Raw genomic sequence first — 13,257 nt, 5'->3', positions numbered from 1 at the left:
ACCAACAATAAAATAATAAAAAAAAATAAAACAGAATAAATGTGCTTGGGATGTGACTGACACTACAAGAACAGCAACAGTACTCTCTTCTGTGAAATCCAAGCCAGAAGAAACCATTACAGACAAACAGCTTTTCATTCCATTTGTGGTTAGCTCAGGTTCCCCTCTGTGTTGCCCCAGAGATCCTTTTAGTACCCAGATTTCCATCTTCCATTTGTGTGCCCTTGGGGTCCTTACTGTTAGGCTGATTCACTCATCTGTCACCCATGTGACTTAACACATGGAACCCTTGACTCCTGACACCACTCACCTACTCCACGCCACCTCCTCACTGCAGAAGAGGATCTGGAAGCCTGTTTTCTTTTCAATACCTTTATTTATTTATTTTTATGTGGTTTTTAGGATCGAACCTAGTGCCTCATATATGGTAGGCAAGCACTCAATCACTAAGCCACAACCCCAGCCTGGAAGCCTGTTTTCAAAGGCACTTCCAGAAAAGTGTCCGGATACTATCATATCTATTATTATTATCCAATAATGGTCATCTCTTCCATTTCTACAGAGATGGATCTAGAAGTTATAGAGTGCTTCCATAGATATTTAGAAAGTATTAAGAAAATGTATTTTCTTCACCTAATACTCAGAATTACTGAGATAAATATAATTATTCCCATTAATCCGTGAGGAAATTGTGGTCCTCGTACAGATCCTGGACACAGAAACAATAAAATAGAGAGCTGCAGCCTGAATCCAAGTTCTCTGGCTATATCTGCAGAGGCCTTTCTATTCCAGCCATCAGAAGTCCTTTTTTATTTTACTTAATAATGAATATTTATATCCTGGGAAGATAGCCTTCCCTGCTATAGAGAGCAAGGCTCTCACTTTAATCTCATGTTGTTCTTTGATTTGTTTTATTTTGTTTTGTTTTAGGAAGACATGTTGGCAGGTGAAGCACTCAAACTGGGCTTTCTGGATGAAGTTGTGAACTCCAGGCCAGTAGAAGCAGCCATCAAGTTTGTCTGGAGAATTTTAGGTAAGAAGATAATTTCACAGATTGGAAACAAGCTATTGTCCATTTTAATGAAAAAAAATTAAAAATATCTAATGGGACATTCATGTGATAGTATACAACAGGACTTAAAAATGAATGTGCCAATATGGTATGAGACCCATGATATATTTATTGTATTATTTAGTGAAAAAAAAATCACTTGTGGTCGTTTGCCACTGTTTTCATAAAAAGGGGTGATGGGATAGAATGTATTACGAGGAGAGTGGATAAGTGTAACTTCTGGTCATTGAACTATAGGTGCTTTTTAATTTTGAGACAGCATCTTGCTAAAATGCCCAGGCCAACCTCAAACTTGTGATACTACCACCTCAGTCTCCCAAATCTCTGGATTCACAGCCATGGACCACCATTTTCTTTTTTTTGTTTTTTGGTCATGAGTGTTTTCTAAGTGTGAAATAGAAGTAAGGTTGAAACAAATGAAAGAGAGAATGCGTGTGTGTGTGCACGCACACACACACACACACACACACTGCAATCAGTAGAAGCCAGACTCTGTAACTCCCCACAGTAAGCTGTGGGCCTCTGGAGCTCCTGTCTCTGGAGCTTCTGCTGCATTCCTCGGAAGGCTTAGAGCTCCTTTTGTGGCATGGCTGAAGTTTGCTTGCTCATTTGCTTGATTTTTAACGGTTCCTTTTCAGTCTGTGGAGGTTGTGAGCTCTAAATGAGCAAGGAGCAGGGAGGAAAAAAATCCCAGAATAAATAATTGGGAGGAGTGTTGGGCCACAGGCAGGATGGAGTGTGTGCTGGTCTCCCGCTTGGTGGCAGCAAAGGCTCAGGGTAATTCCAGAGCTTTCCTGGGGGACAGTTATTGTTTTGCTGACCCAGGCCAACACTCTCTTGAAGTCTTGTTTTCTTGTGAGTGTGGCTCCAGCCAGTTACTGTTCCAATGCAATGGTTAAGGCTTGCAATGGGGAGGCCAGGGACTGTGGCGAGAGAATCTGGGAGCTCCTACAGAGTTGGCAAGTTCCCACCCAAATGGAGGTGGACTGCCTGCTGTCCTCTGCCTCCACGCTGTCTTCACTGGGTCTGCCCCACAGAGCTTCCTGAGGGGGCTGCTTATTTTGTTAGAAGTCATTTGGTTGACTCAGAACAAAGGCTGTGTACAATTGGGGGTCCTTATATTATTCTTTGCACTGGGGCTCAAGGTATACCCAGGTCAACATTCACTCCTGTGGTTTTGTTGTTGTAGAAACCTCAATTTCAGTAGCAAGTTCTTTTCTTCAGTTGATTTTCTTAGATTCTGAGTTGAGAGTCAAGGTACTTTAAGAAATAGATGAGGATCATGGTCTAGTGCAGCACCTACACAATGATCGGGTTTTAGTTTTTACGCACTTGGGTTTTAAATTGATTTTTATTAATAAAAAATACATCTATAAAGCGTAAAATGATGTTCAATCTCAGAAACTGCATATTTTGTCCACTTGGTGGCATCCAAATATCAAGGTATCATCTGCTTTAAAACTTGGAAATTCATATAATAGTCATGACTTTTGACAATTTAAAATTATAATCATGAAGAGTATATAGAGATATGTAAAGTTTCTTGTGATACAAAAATGTTTAAAATATAAATTTTCACAGCTAGGCATGTAGCTCAGTGGTAGAGCCTAACACCCCTCGACAAAAAAGCTATCTTTATCTATATGCATATATACATTTATATGTATTTTATAATTTTAGCTACATAGCCCATGTATGAATGCACCCAGGAATTGCAAAAAAACAGATGGTTTTCTCCAAAATCTTCTTAAACAGTTTTGCTTGTGTTTTTTTTCAATTTCTAGCATACAATGTGTTAATTTCCCCCAAACATTTCTATATCATTTTTGCTTTTTTAATACTTTTTCAGCTGTATGTGTTTGTTTATTTTGTAGATCTTAATTGGCTTTTCTTGTGATTCTGGATCAAATACATCTCAGAATGCCCCAGCAGCTTCACTGAGGTGTAATTTCCACACAATAAATTCATCTAAATCAAGCGCAGAGTGGTGAGTGTTGGTGATAGTTCATAATCATGTGCCCCAGTGCCACACTGAGGTGCAGCTCTGTCACCCCAAGAAAGTATCCTCAAGACACTTTCTGGCAGGTCCCCTTGTCTTTCCCTTGGCCACAGGCAACCATAGACCTGCTTCTTGTCATTGTGGTTTTTTTTTTTTTATGTTTTGTAGAATTTCATGTAGATGAAATCCTGCATACAGAATATTCTATTTGCAGGTGGCCTCTGTAACTTAGAGTAATGTTTTCAATATTCATCCTGTGTCACATGTGTTAATATTTGGTTACTTTTGTGACTAAAATATATTTCATAATATGGGAAACCCAAATTTCTTTATCTGTTTATCCATTGGTGGATGTTAGGTAGTTTTCACTCTGGACCTTCACCATTCTTCGTAGACCTATATTATTGTTTCCCTTTGGTAAATAACTGAGAATTGTATTGCTGGTGTAAGGTAAGTGTATACTTTACTCTGAAATGCTTTTTAAACCTGATTAATGAAAAACATTCGTGATTTAAAAGTCACTGTTTTTTGTAAAGCAAACAAAAAAAAAAGAAAAGAAAAATATGGAAATATGGGGTGTGATTAAGTTTAAATAAGTTCTTATTACATTGTTTATAACATATCCTACCATGATTAGAGCAAAGGTATTCACATTTTTGACTTACTATTTTCTATTCTTGGTAATTTACTATGGATGAATAATCATGGAAGTACATAGATTTGAGCCTTTGTCTTGATCATTGAATCTTTATCATTGTAAAGTATTAGAAACAACTCACATAACTAATTTTATGGAAAACTCTAGGGCCTTTTACTATTATTTTTGAATGAGTAGCCATGTTTGAAATCCTATGATATCATGGTGCTACATTGTCACAGATAAATGCTAGAGATATAAGGTAGAGAAGTAGGGCTGATCGACAAAGGACCAACTCAGAAAATCCTATCTATACTTGCCACTTATTGTCTCACAAAATGCCTAGGTATATTTTTTTCTTTCATTTTCATCTGAGGTTTTATGATTTCCCTATTTTACTATTTTCTATTCTTGGTAATTTACTATGGAGGCATCTCTCTGGAATGCCAAGGTGACATTAATGTTGTGTTCTGGAGACCACACTTTGAGAACCACTGAGGTAGGGAACACAAAGGTAGGAATGGAGATGACTTTTCCTGGTTTTGACTTTTTCCGTGTGACATGCAAGCACTACCTATAGTCTTAAAGATATTGGTCAGTCATGAAAAGTGTGGTTTAAAAGCCACATGACTTTTGTGGCATGTGAAAGATATCTCAGTTTAAATTATATATGTACATATTTCGAATTCCCTTTTTCCATTTGTAAACGTATTCCATTAATTCACCCGATTCCCACACTGAAATGTTGAGCTAAAAAAAAAGGGAAAAGATTAAGAAGAATTATTTATTACCTTTTGCATCCTATAGGAAAATCTATAGGAAAGGGAATTCCCAATGGTCATGGTTCTGGTGCTTTTGAAGCCATTTATGGTGGGAAAGGAGTGTAGGAGGTTAAATAACTGTAGGTTTCTCTAAAAACCTAATGCAGAATCTTGGAGAGTTGACTATGGAAGCTAATTAGCTTCATATATCTTTTTTTCTGATAGAGTGAGAGAGGAGAGAGAGAGAATTTTTTTAATACTTATTTTTTAGTTATTGGCGGAAACAACATCCTTGTTTGTATGTGGTGCTGAGGATCGAACCCGGGCCGCACGCATGCCAGGCAAGCGCGCTACCGCTTGAGCCACATCCCCAGCTCAGCTTCATATATCTTAATAGTCTTGTTATATGAAGCCTCCCAGACTGCTGTGCCACATTAGATTTAATGAATGCAGAATTACTTGGCCAAATCAGATTGCATTGGCTCACCTGGGAAGGGTAAGGCCTTATAAAATGTCCTGTCTTTGCACTTCTATGTATCTGGCAGCCTGCTTGTTCCTGAGCTAAGAACTGAGCTCTATGTGCAGGCTTCTGGTCTAAGCTGAAAGAGAGTACTGTTCTTCAAAGACCCAGAGCCTGTCCTTCCCCAGCAGGGATGGGCCCCGGAAATGGGCAACTGGGAGCCTCAACTTGGGAAGCTGAGCTCTGTGTCTCTGTAACAAACACTAGTCCTATAGCTGTGCTGGGCTGTGTTAATCGTTTTTAACAACTCTAATTCTGCCCAAAGACTTTGGTCTATTTGTTCATTTGGATTTCATATCTTTTAAGAACTCTCAAAGAAGCTTGGTTGTAGCTGAGTGGTAGGGTGTTTGCATAGCATGTGTGAGGCCCTGGGTTCCATCCCTAGCTCCACAAGAAATAGAAAGTAAAGTGATAAAGTGTTTTTTTTAAAATATTTATTTCTTAGTTATAGTTGGATGCAATATCTTTATTTTATTTTATTTATTTTTATGTAGTGCTGAGGATTGAACCCAGGGCCTGGCACATGCTAGGGGAGTGCTCTACTGCTGAGCTACTACCCCAGCTCTGATGAAGTGTTTTAATCTCTTGCTCTACCCTTACCCCTGGCAAATGACTATGTTCTTTGCACATTGTATTTCACCTGCAAGTTCAATTTTAAAAAATTAGTGGTTTCCTTGGTCTTTCTCTTTGCTTTTGCTCTTTGTACTGAGAACATTTATTTGATTTATATGACCCTGTCTCATTAGAAGGCTCAGTGCATGTCCACATGGATCCCCTTGAGGTATTACATATGCCCATGTGGGTGACCCGCCCTGAAGTCTGTGACCGTACAACTGTTCTGTCCTTTGCAGAACCCCAAGGATGCACACAGCCTGCTGCTTATCAGGGTTAGAGAGGAGACAGCCCTTTGTGTCTGAGGAAAGGGTTTCACTGAATTGCATGTGAGTCTCAATAGTCTAGGCAAGGAGAATCTTTTCCTATCAGGTTAGCACAAGGGATCAGGGAAAATTATCACCTTAATTTCTTCCTTCAAAAGTATAATTCACTTATGTTTTATCAAAACTTGAATATACTTCAATCTTAGAGGACTTTATAGAGTGAAGACAAAATTAAGGCCAGGTGCAGGGGTGCCACCTATAATCCCATCTACTGGGAGGCTAAAGCAGGAGGAAGGAAAATTTGAGGCCAGCCTCAGCAACTTAAGGAGACTGTGTCTCAAAATAAACAATAAAAAAGGACTGAGATGGGCTGGGGTTGTAGCTCAGTGGTAGAGCACTTGCTTCACAGGTGTGAGGCAATGGGTTCAATTCTCTGCACTGCATATAAATAAGTAAAATAAAGGTCCATCGACAACTAAAAAAAATTTAAAAAGAAAGGGCTGGGATGTAACTCAGTGGTAGAACACCCTGGGTTCAATCCCCAGCACCACAAAATAAAGAGAAAAAAAAGAATTTAGAAAAAGTTAATGTGAATGAACTATGGAGAGAATTCAGTTATTAGTACACTTAAATCACTATGTAGTTCCTATTGTCCCCATTCTCCTGCACAGCTAATGTAGGCTTGCTGACATTTATCTTTTATTAGATAAGTTCCAGTGTGTGACAGTGTATTTTCTTGATTACTGTTTTGTCATAACATTATTTAAAGACTTACTAAAATCTAAAATTGATCTTAATGAACGTAGTCAGTGCAGAACAAAGTTAAAGAACACCAAGTGGATAAAGAAGAAGCATTCCAACCAACAGTGGTCTGAGTTCACAAAGTAGAATAACAATGGTCCCTGTAGACATAAAGGGGAAGTTCTGCCTGTGTTCTGTGCTAAACAACCAACAGTGGAAGAAAACAGCATCCTTCAACTACAGCCACAGAAGGAGAGAGACAGGAGACGAGGCAGGGAAAAGCTGGTTGACTGTGCCCTGACCAAACCTGTCCCATGGATGTGCTTCATTTGGCTCTAGGCTGTCCTGGACAGGAGCCTGGGAGAGCTCCCAGGATGCCCACACACAGCCTGAGAGGTTCTGAGGATCCCAGGATAACAGGATTATGTGGGTCAGAAATAATTGCTTCATTCCATTAAGCAGGCTTTTCTTTTCTGGTTGGTTTGCTCATTTTCTCCCTTTTATTCTTTCCAATTTCTGGCCTCAGACAAACTTGCCAGACCCTGCAGCTGTCCCAGAGGCAGTGGCTGACATACACCCTGCTCTTGGACCTCCTGGAGGGATAGCTAAAAACAACTGTTAAAAATTGTTTTAAAAATTGTCCTGCTCAGCCGGGCATGGTGGTACACACCTGTAATCCCAGCTGCTCAGGAGTCTGAGGCAGGAGGATCGTGAGTTCAAAGCCAGCCTCAGCAAAAGCGAGGCACTGAGCAACTCAGTGAGACCTGTCTATAAATAAAATACAAAACAGGGCTGAAGATGTGGCTCAGTGGTCGAGTGCCCCTGAGTTCAGTCCTCAGTACCAAAAAAAAAAAAAAAAAAAAAAAAAATCCAGGCCCCACCCTTAAGGATCTTAACTGAGTCTTGGTGGGCCCCAGGCCATTTGAATGTCTTCAACTCTTGAAAGGAATCAAGAGTGACTGTGCTTTGAGAGGCAGCCCCAGGCATGGTGGGAGCAGCAGCAGTGTGGCAGGCCAGAGCTCCAGCTCTGGGACATCCAGACCCATCTGCCCTGTTCCATGGTGCAGGTTACGCCAGCAATAGGTTCAGGTCACAATGCAGAGAGCTGAGCCTCTTTCCTCATCCACTTGCTCTCTACACAGGTATCCTCCCCTTCCTGCTCTCCCCACTGTCCTCTCTTGCCTCCCTTCTAGGCCACCAGTGAATGGAGCCAGCAGTGGACTGTAGCTTGTCCCATCCTTCTCTGCTGAGCTTGTCTCCCCCTCAACACTGAGGACTGGACTAACTCACTGGACAGTTGAGCAAGTAATCTGTGGGTCTCTTGGGTATAGTTCACTTGTCTCCAAAGCAGCAGGGTCAGCAGGGCCCTCATGCTAATAACCACTGTCTTTGCTCCTCTTCTGAGTACTGCTCTTACCATGTGGGACATCATTCATTGAAAAGCATTCTTCTCAACACTGTAAGTAATCAAGTATTAGGAAATAGTCTTGCCTCATAGCTTACAGCAAGGGAATGAGATTACATAATGCCCAAGTGCACATGATGACATCCAGACCAGGCTCCCTCCCCTGGGACACATGTTCACACATGGTGCCAGAGTCATAGGTCTTTCTGTAATGGGAGGTTTTCTATGTATGAAGCTAAGACATACATTTTTCATACAATGATTTATTCTTGAGACAGCAGCACTTTTAGAAAATAGTTTTTGTAATAGCTGAAGTTTTGATAACCATAATATAGTAGACATTTATTAGTTTATGCAAACTTTTGAATCACCTATTGGATTATTTAATAAAATATAGAATCATAGTGTTCTGAATAGATGTTTCTATTTAGTAAATGTGGACAGTGTTTATATTTTATACTATTAAATATGTGTATCCAGGAGCATGAGGTCCTTCTTTATTAAAGTTATTAAAGTGTAATCTTTTTAAAAAAAATTGTTTAGATGTTGATGGACCTTTATTTTATTCATTTATTTATATGTGGTGCTGAGAATTGAACCCAGTGCCTCACACATACCGGGCCCCAGCCTTAAGGTGTGGTCTTATGTTCTTCTATAAAATGTTATAGTTTTCTTCTGAAAGGTCTTGCACTGCTCTTGATTTTTCATTTCTAGATATAATTTTAGAACTTCTGTGAGGCATAATTTGCTATCTATAGTTCTGCAAACATCTCCTTATATCAATTTTAAAACTTGCTCACTTCCCAAAAAGTTCTTTCATGCCCATTATAGCTAAATTCCATCCTAAAATCTAGGCAACCTCCTTCCGTCTCTACAGATTTGCCTTTTCTGGACATTTCATATCAGTGGCACCATCCGATATATAATCTCTTGCATCTGGCTTCTTTCAGTGAGCATGATGTTCAGAGGCTCACGTGTGTTGTAGTGTTTGTCAGTAGTTTGCTCCTTTTTTAATGCTGAATAGTATTCTGGCGTGGCTATACCACACCCTTTTTTTTTTTAATCCATCCAACAGTTGATGAATATCTGAATCAGCTTTTCATCACTATGACAAAAATAGCCAACAACAACCATTTAGAGGAGGAAGGGTTTATTACAGCTCTGGTTTCAGAGGTTTAGTCCATGGTGGGCCAGCTACATTGCTGTGAGTCTAGATGAAGCAGAACATCAAGTTCTGAGGGCACAATGAAGCAAAGCTGCTCATATGACAGCTGGGAAGCAGACAGAGCCTGAAGCACAAGAGACAAAGTACAACCCCCACAGTCACACCGCAGGGACTACTTCCCACCTGCCTACAGTGACCACCAGTACAGTAGTCCTTTCAAATTAATAATTCATCAAGTGGATTAACCCACGGATTAGTTATAGTTCTCATAACCTAATCATTTCATCTCTAAATATTTCTGCATTGTCTCAAACATGAGCTTTCAGGGAACACCTTATTTCCAAACCGTGACAGTGGACATTTGGGTTGTTTCCGACTTCTACTGTGAATAATGTTGCTATGAGTATTTGTACACACATTTTATGGAGACAGATGCTTCCATTTCTCTGGGTGGCAGATTTCTAGGAGTAAAAATCCTGAGTTGAACAATAATTTTAAGAAACTATCACAGTTTTCCAATGTGATATACTGTTTTACAACTTCACAAGCAATGTATGAGGTTTCAAGTTTCTTTACATGCTTATAAACCCTGGGTATTGATGTCATTTTATTATCACCATTCTAGTTGGTCTGTAGGTACATAACAATTTACCCTCAAACTTAATGACTTAAGATAAAACAATTGTAAAATAATTTCTGTGGGTCAGGAATCAGGTCTGATTAGCCAGGCCCTCTGACTATAGATTTTTTTCCTTCTTTGTGATGCTGGGGATTGAACACAGGGCCTCATGCTTGCTAGGCAAGTGCCCTAGCACTGATATACATCTCTTCCTGGTTGTAGGACTTCATACAATGCTTTAATCCAGATTTGGATTCTAGACCTTGGCTGTAGCTGTCCTCAACCCAGGGATACCTGGGGGAGGATCTTCCTAGCTTGGTTGGATTCCATTCCTTATGTGCTTTTGGACCAAGAGCCTCAGTTCTTCCCTCACTATTGTCTGAGGTCACCCTCAGTTCTTTGCCACATGGCTTCTCCACAGGGCCGTTTACATCCTGTCACTGTAAGCAAATGAGTGAGCAAGAGATGGGCAAGACTACAGCCAGAGCTTGTTGGTAACCCAGCCTCAGAAATGACAAACTATTATTTGAGGCTGTCCGCATTCATTGTAGTTTTAACGTGCATTTCCCTTATGACTGCTGATGTTGAACTTATTTTTTTTTTGTTCTAATTTTTTTTTAAATTTTGTCTAATTAGTTATGCATGACAGTAGAATGCATTTTGACACACTGCACACAAATGGAGTACAATGTCTCATTCCTCTGGCTATACATGGTGCAGAGATACACCTGTCAGGTAATTATGACATGTAATAGGGTAATAATGTCTGTCTCATTCTACCATTCTTCCCACCCGCACAATCCCTCCCTTACCCTCACTAGCCTCTGCCCAATCCAAGTTTCCTCTATTCTTCCCTACTCCACCGCCGTTATGGATCAGCATCCATTTATCAGAGAAAACCTTCAGCCTTTGGTGTTTGGGGTTTAGCTTATTTTGCGTAGCCTGATTTTCTCCAGCTCCACCCATTTACCTGCAAATGTCATAATTTCTTTCTTTAAGGCTGAGTAATATTCCACTGTCTATGTATACCAAAGTTTCTTTATCCATTTGTCTATTGAAGGGAACCTAGGTTGGTTCCATAGTTTAGCTGTTGTGAGTTGAGCTGCTATAAACATTGATGTGTCTGTGTCACTGTAGGATGGTGATTTTAAGTCCTTTGGGTGTAAACTGAGGAGTGGGATAGCTGGGTCGAATGGTGGTTCCATTCCAAGTTTTCTGATGAATCTCCATACTGCTTTCCTGAGTGGTTGCACCAATTTGCAGTGCCACCAGCAATGTATGAGTGTACCTCTTCCACATCCTCACCAACACTTATTATTGCTTGTAGTGTTGATAATTGCCATTCTGACTGGAATGAGATGAAATCTTAGAGAAGTTTTGATTTGCATTTCTCTAATTGCTAGAGATGTTGAGCATTTTTTTCATATATTTGTTGGTTAATTGTATTTCTTCTTCTGTGAAGTGTCTGTTCAATTGACTGGGTTATTTGTTTTTTTCATGTTAAGTTTTTTGGGTTCTTTTTATATCCTGGAGACTAATGCTCTATCTGAGGTGCATGTGGTTAAGATTTTTTTTTTCCCATTCTGTAGGCTCTCCATGTTATTAATTGTCTCCTTTGTTGAGAAGAAGCTTTTTAGTTTGAATCCATCCCATTTACTGATTCTTGAGTTTACTTTTTGCACTTTGGGAGTCTTGTTAAGGAATTCAGTGCCTTAAATGATATGGTGGAGATTTGGGCCCACTTTTTCTTCTATTAGACTCAGGGTCTCTGTTCTAGTGCCAGAGTTTTGATGCACTTTGAGTTGATTTTTGTGCAGGGTGAGAGGGGTTTAATTTCATTTTGCTACAAATGGATTTCCAGATTTACTAGCACCATTTGTTGAAGAGGCTATCCTTTCTCCAATGTATGTTTTTGGTGCCTTTGTCTAGTATGAGATAACTGTATTTATGTGGGTTTGTCTCTGTGTCTTCTATTCTAAAGACTATACCGTTTGTCTTGATGTGTACCATTGGTCTACATGTCTATTTTGCTGTCAATACCATGCCATTTTTGTTACTATTGCTCTGTGGAATAGTTTAAGGTCTGGTATTGTGATGCCTCCTGCTTCACTCTTCTTGCTGAGGATTGCTTTGGCTATTCTGGGTCTCTTATTTTTCCAAACGAATTTCATGATTGCTTTCTCTAGTTCTATGAAAAATGTCATTGGGATTTTTTTAAAACAAATACAACTTTTTAATATACCTTTATTTTATTTATTCATTTTTATGTGGTGCCAAGGATTGAACCCAGTGCCTCACACATGCTAGGCAAGCTCTACCACTGAGCCACAACCCCAGTCCCATCACTGAGATTTTAATAGGAATACATTAAATCTGTATAATGTTTTTGATAGTATGGCCATTTTAACAATATTAATTCTATCCCCAAACATGGGAGATCTTTTAATTTTCTAAGGTCTTCTTCAATTTGTCTTTAGTGTTCTGCAGTTTTCATTGCAGAGGTCTTTCACCTCTTTTGTTAGGTTGATTCCCAAGTACTTTTTTTTTTTTTGAGGCTATTGTGAATGGGGCAGTTTTCCTAATTTCTCTTGTAGTGAATTCATCACTGATATTTAGAAATTCATTTGATTTATGAGTATTGATTTTATATCCTGCTACTTTGCTGAATTCATTTATTAGTTGCAGAAGTTTTCTGGTGAATTTTTTTTTTTTTGGATTTTCTAAATATAGAATCATGTTGTTGGCAAATAGGGATAGTTAGAGTTCTTCTTTTCCTATTTGTATCTCTTTAATTTCTTCTAATTGCTCTAGTTAGAGTTTTAAGGACTATGTTGAATAGAAGTGGTGCAAGAGGGCATCCCTGTCTTATTCCAGTCTTTAGACTTTTCTGCATTTAGAATGATGTTGGATTTGGGTTTAGCATAGATAGCTTTTACAATGTGGAGGTATGGTTCTACTATCCCTAATTTTTCTAGTGTTTCGAACATGAAGGGGTGCTATATTTTCTCAAATGCTTTTTCTGCATCTATTGAGTTGATTATATGATTCTTATCTTTAACTCTATTGATGTGATAAATTACGTTTACTAATTTCCATATGTTGAACCAACCTTGCATCCCTGGGATGAAACCCACTTGATCATGGTGCACTGTCTTTTTAGTATGTTTTTGTATGTGATTTTCTAGAATTTTATTGAGAATTGTTGCACCGATGTTCATCAGGGATACTGGTCCGAAATTTTCTTTCCTTGTTGTGGACAAAGAGGGAACAGAAGTAGTGTGGGATGTGATGTTTATGAGGGAGAAAGAGAGAAGATAGAGGTAAAAATTTATAGTAAGAGCAAAGGAGGAATTAATAGAGGTTGGCTGTTATCATGAGAGAAGTGAGAAAGAGAATACTGGGAGACAGATAAGTGAGGGAAAAATATATACAGATTAAAAAAAAAAAACTATAAAGTCCC

The 13,257-nt window shown here is 39.1% G+C and overlaps 2 protein-coding genes across 2 annotated transcripts in view; both read left to right on the top strand.

Annotated features, from left to right (window-relative positions):
* Positions 1-13,257, top strand: part of LOC308652729 (serine/threonine-protein kinase PAK 2-like) — a gene marked incomplete at its 3' end in the record, with an annotated part of 268,563 nt that overhangs the window by 116,423 nt on the left and 138,883 nt on the right. The gene's annotated exons all lie outside the window — the stretch shown is intronic.
* The window catches only part of LOC308653702 (peroxisomal bifunctional enzyme-like), a 196,165-nt gene continuing 183,848 nt past the window's right edge, over positions 941-13,257 (top strand). Inside the window, exon 1 of the mRNA XM_081302368.1 lies at positions 941-1,033. The gene's annotated coding sequence lies outside the window, so the exon portion shown is untranslated. The remainder of the gene's footprint in view (positions 1,034-13,257) is intronic.

This window comes from Spermophilus citellus (assembly GCF_964194105.1).
Source record: "Spermophilus citellus genome assembly, chromosome: 7".
NCBI classification, from domain to species: Eukaryota; Metazoa; Chordata; class Mammalia; order Rodentia; family Sciuridae; genus Spermophilus; species Spermophilus citellus.
Note: the sequence above shows the minus strand (reverse complement) of the source record. Positions and strands in the feature narration are given on the sequence as shown.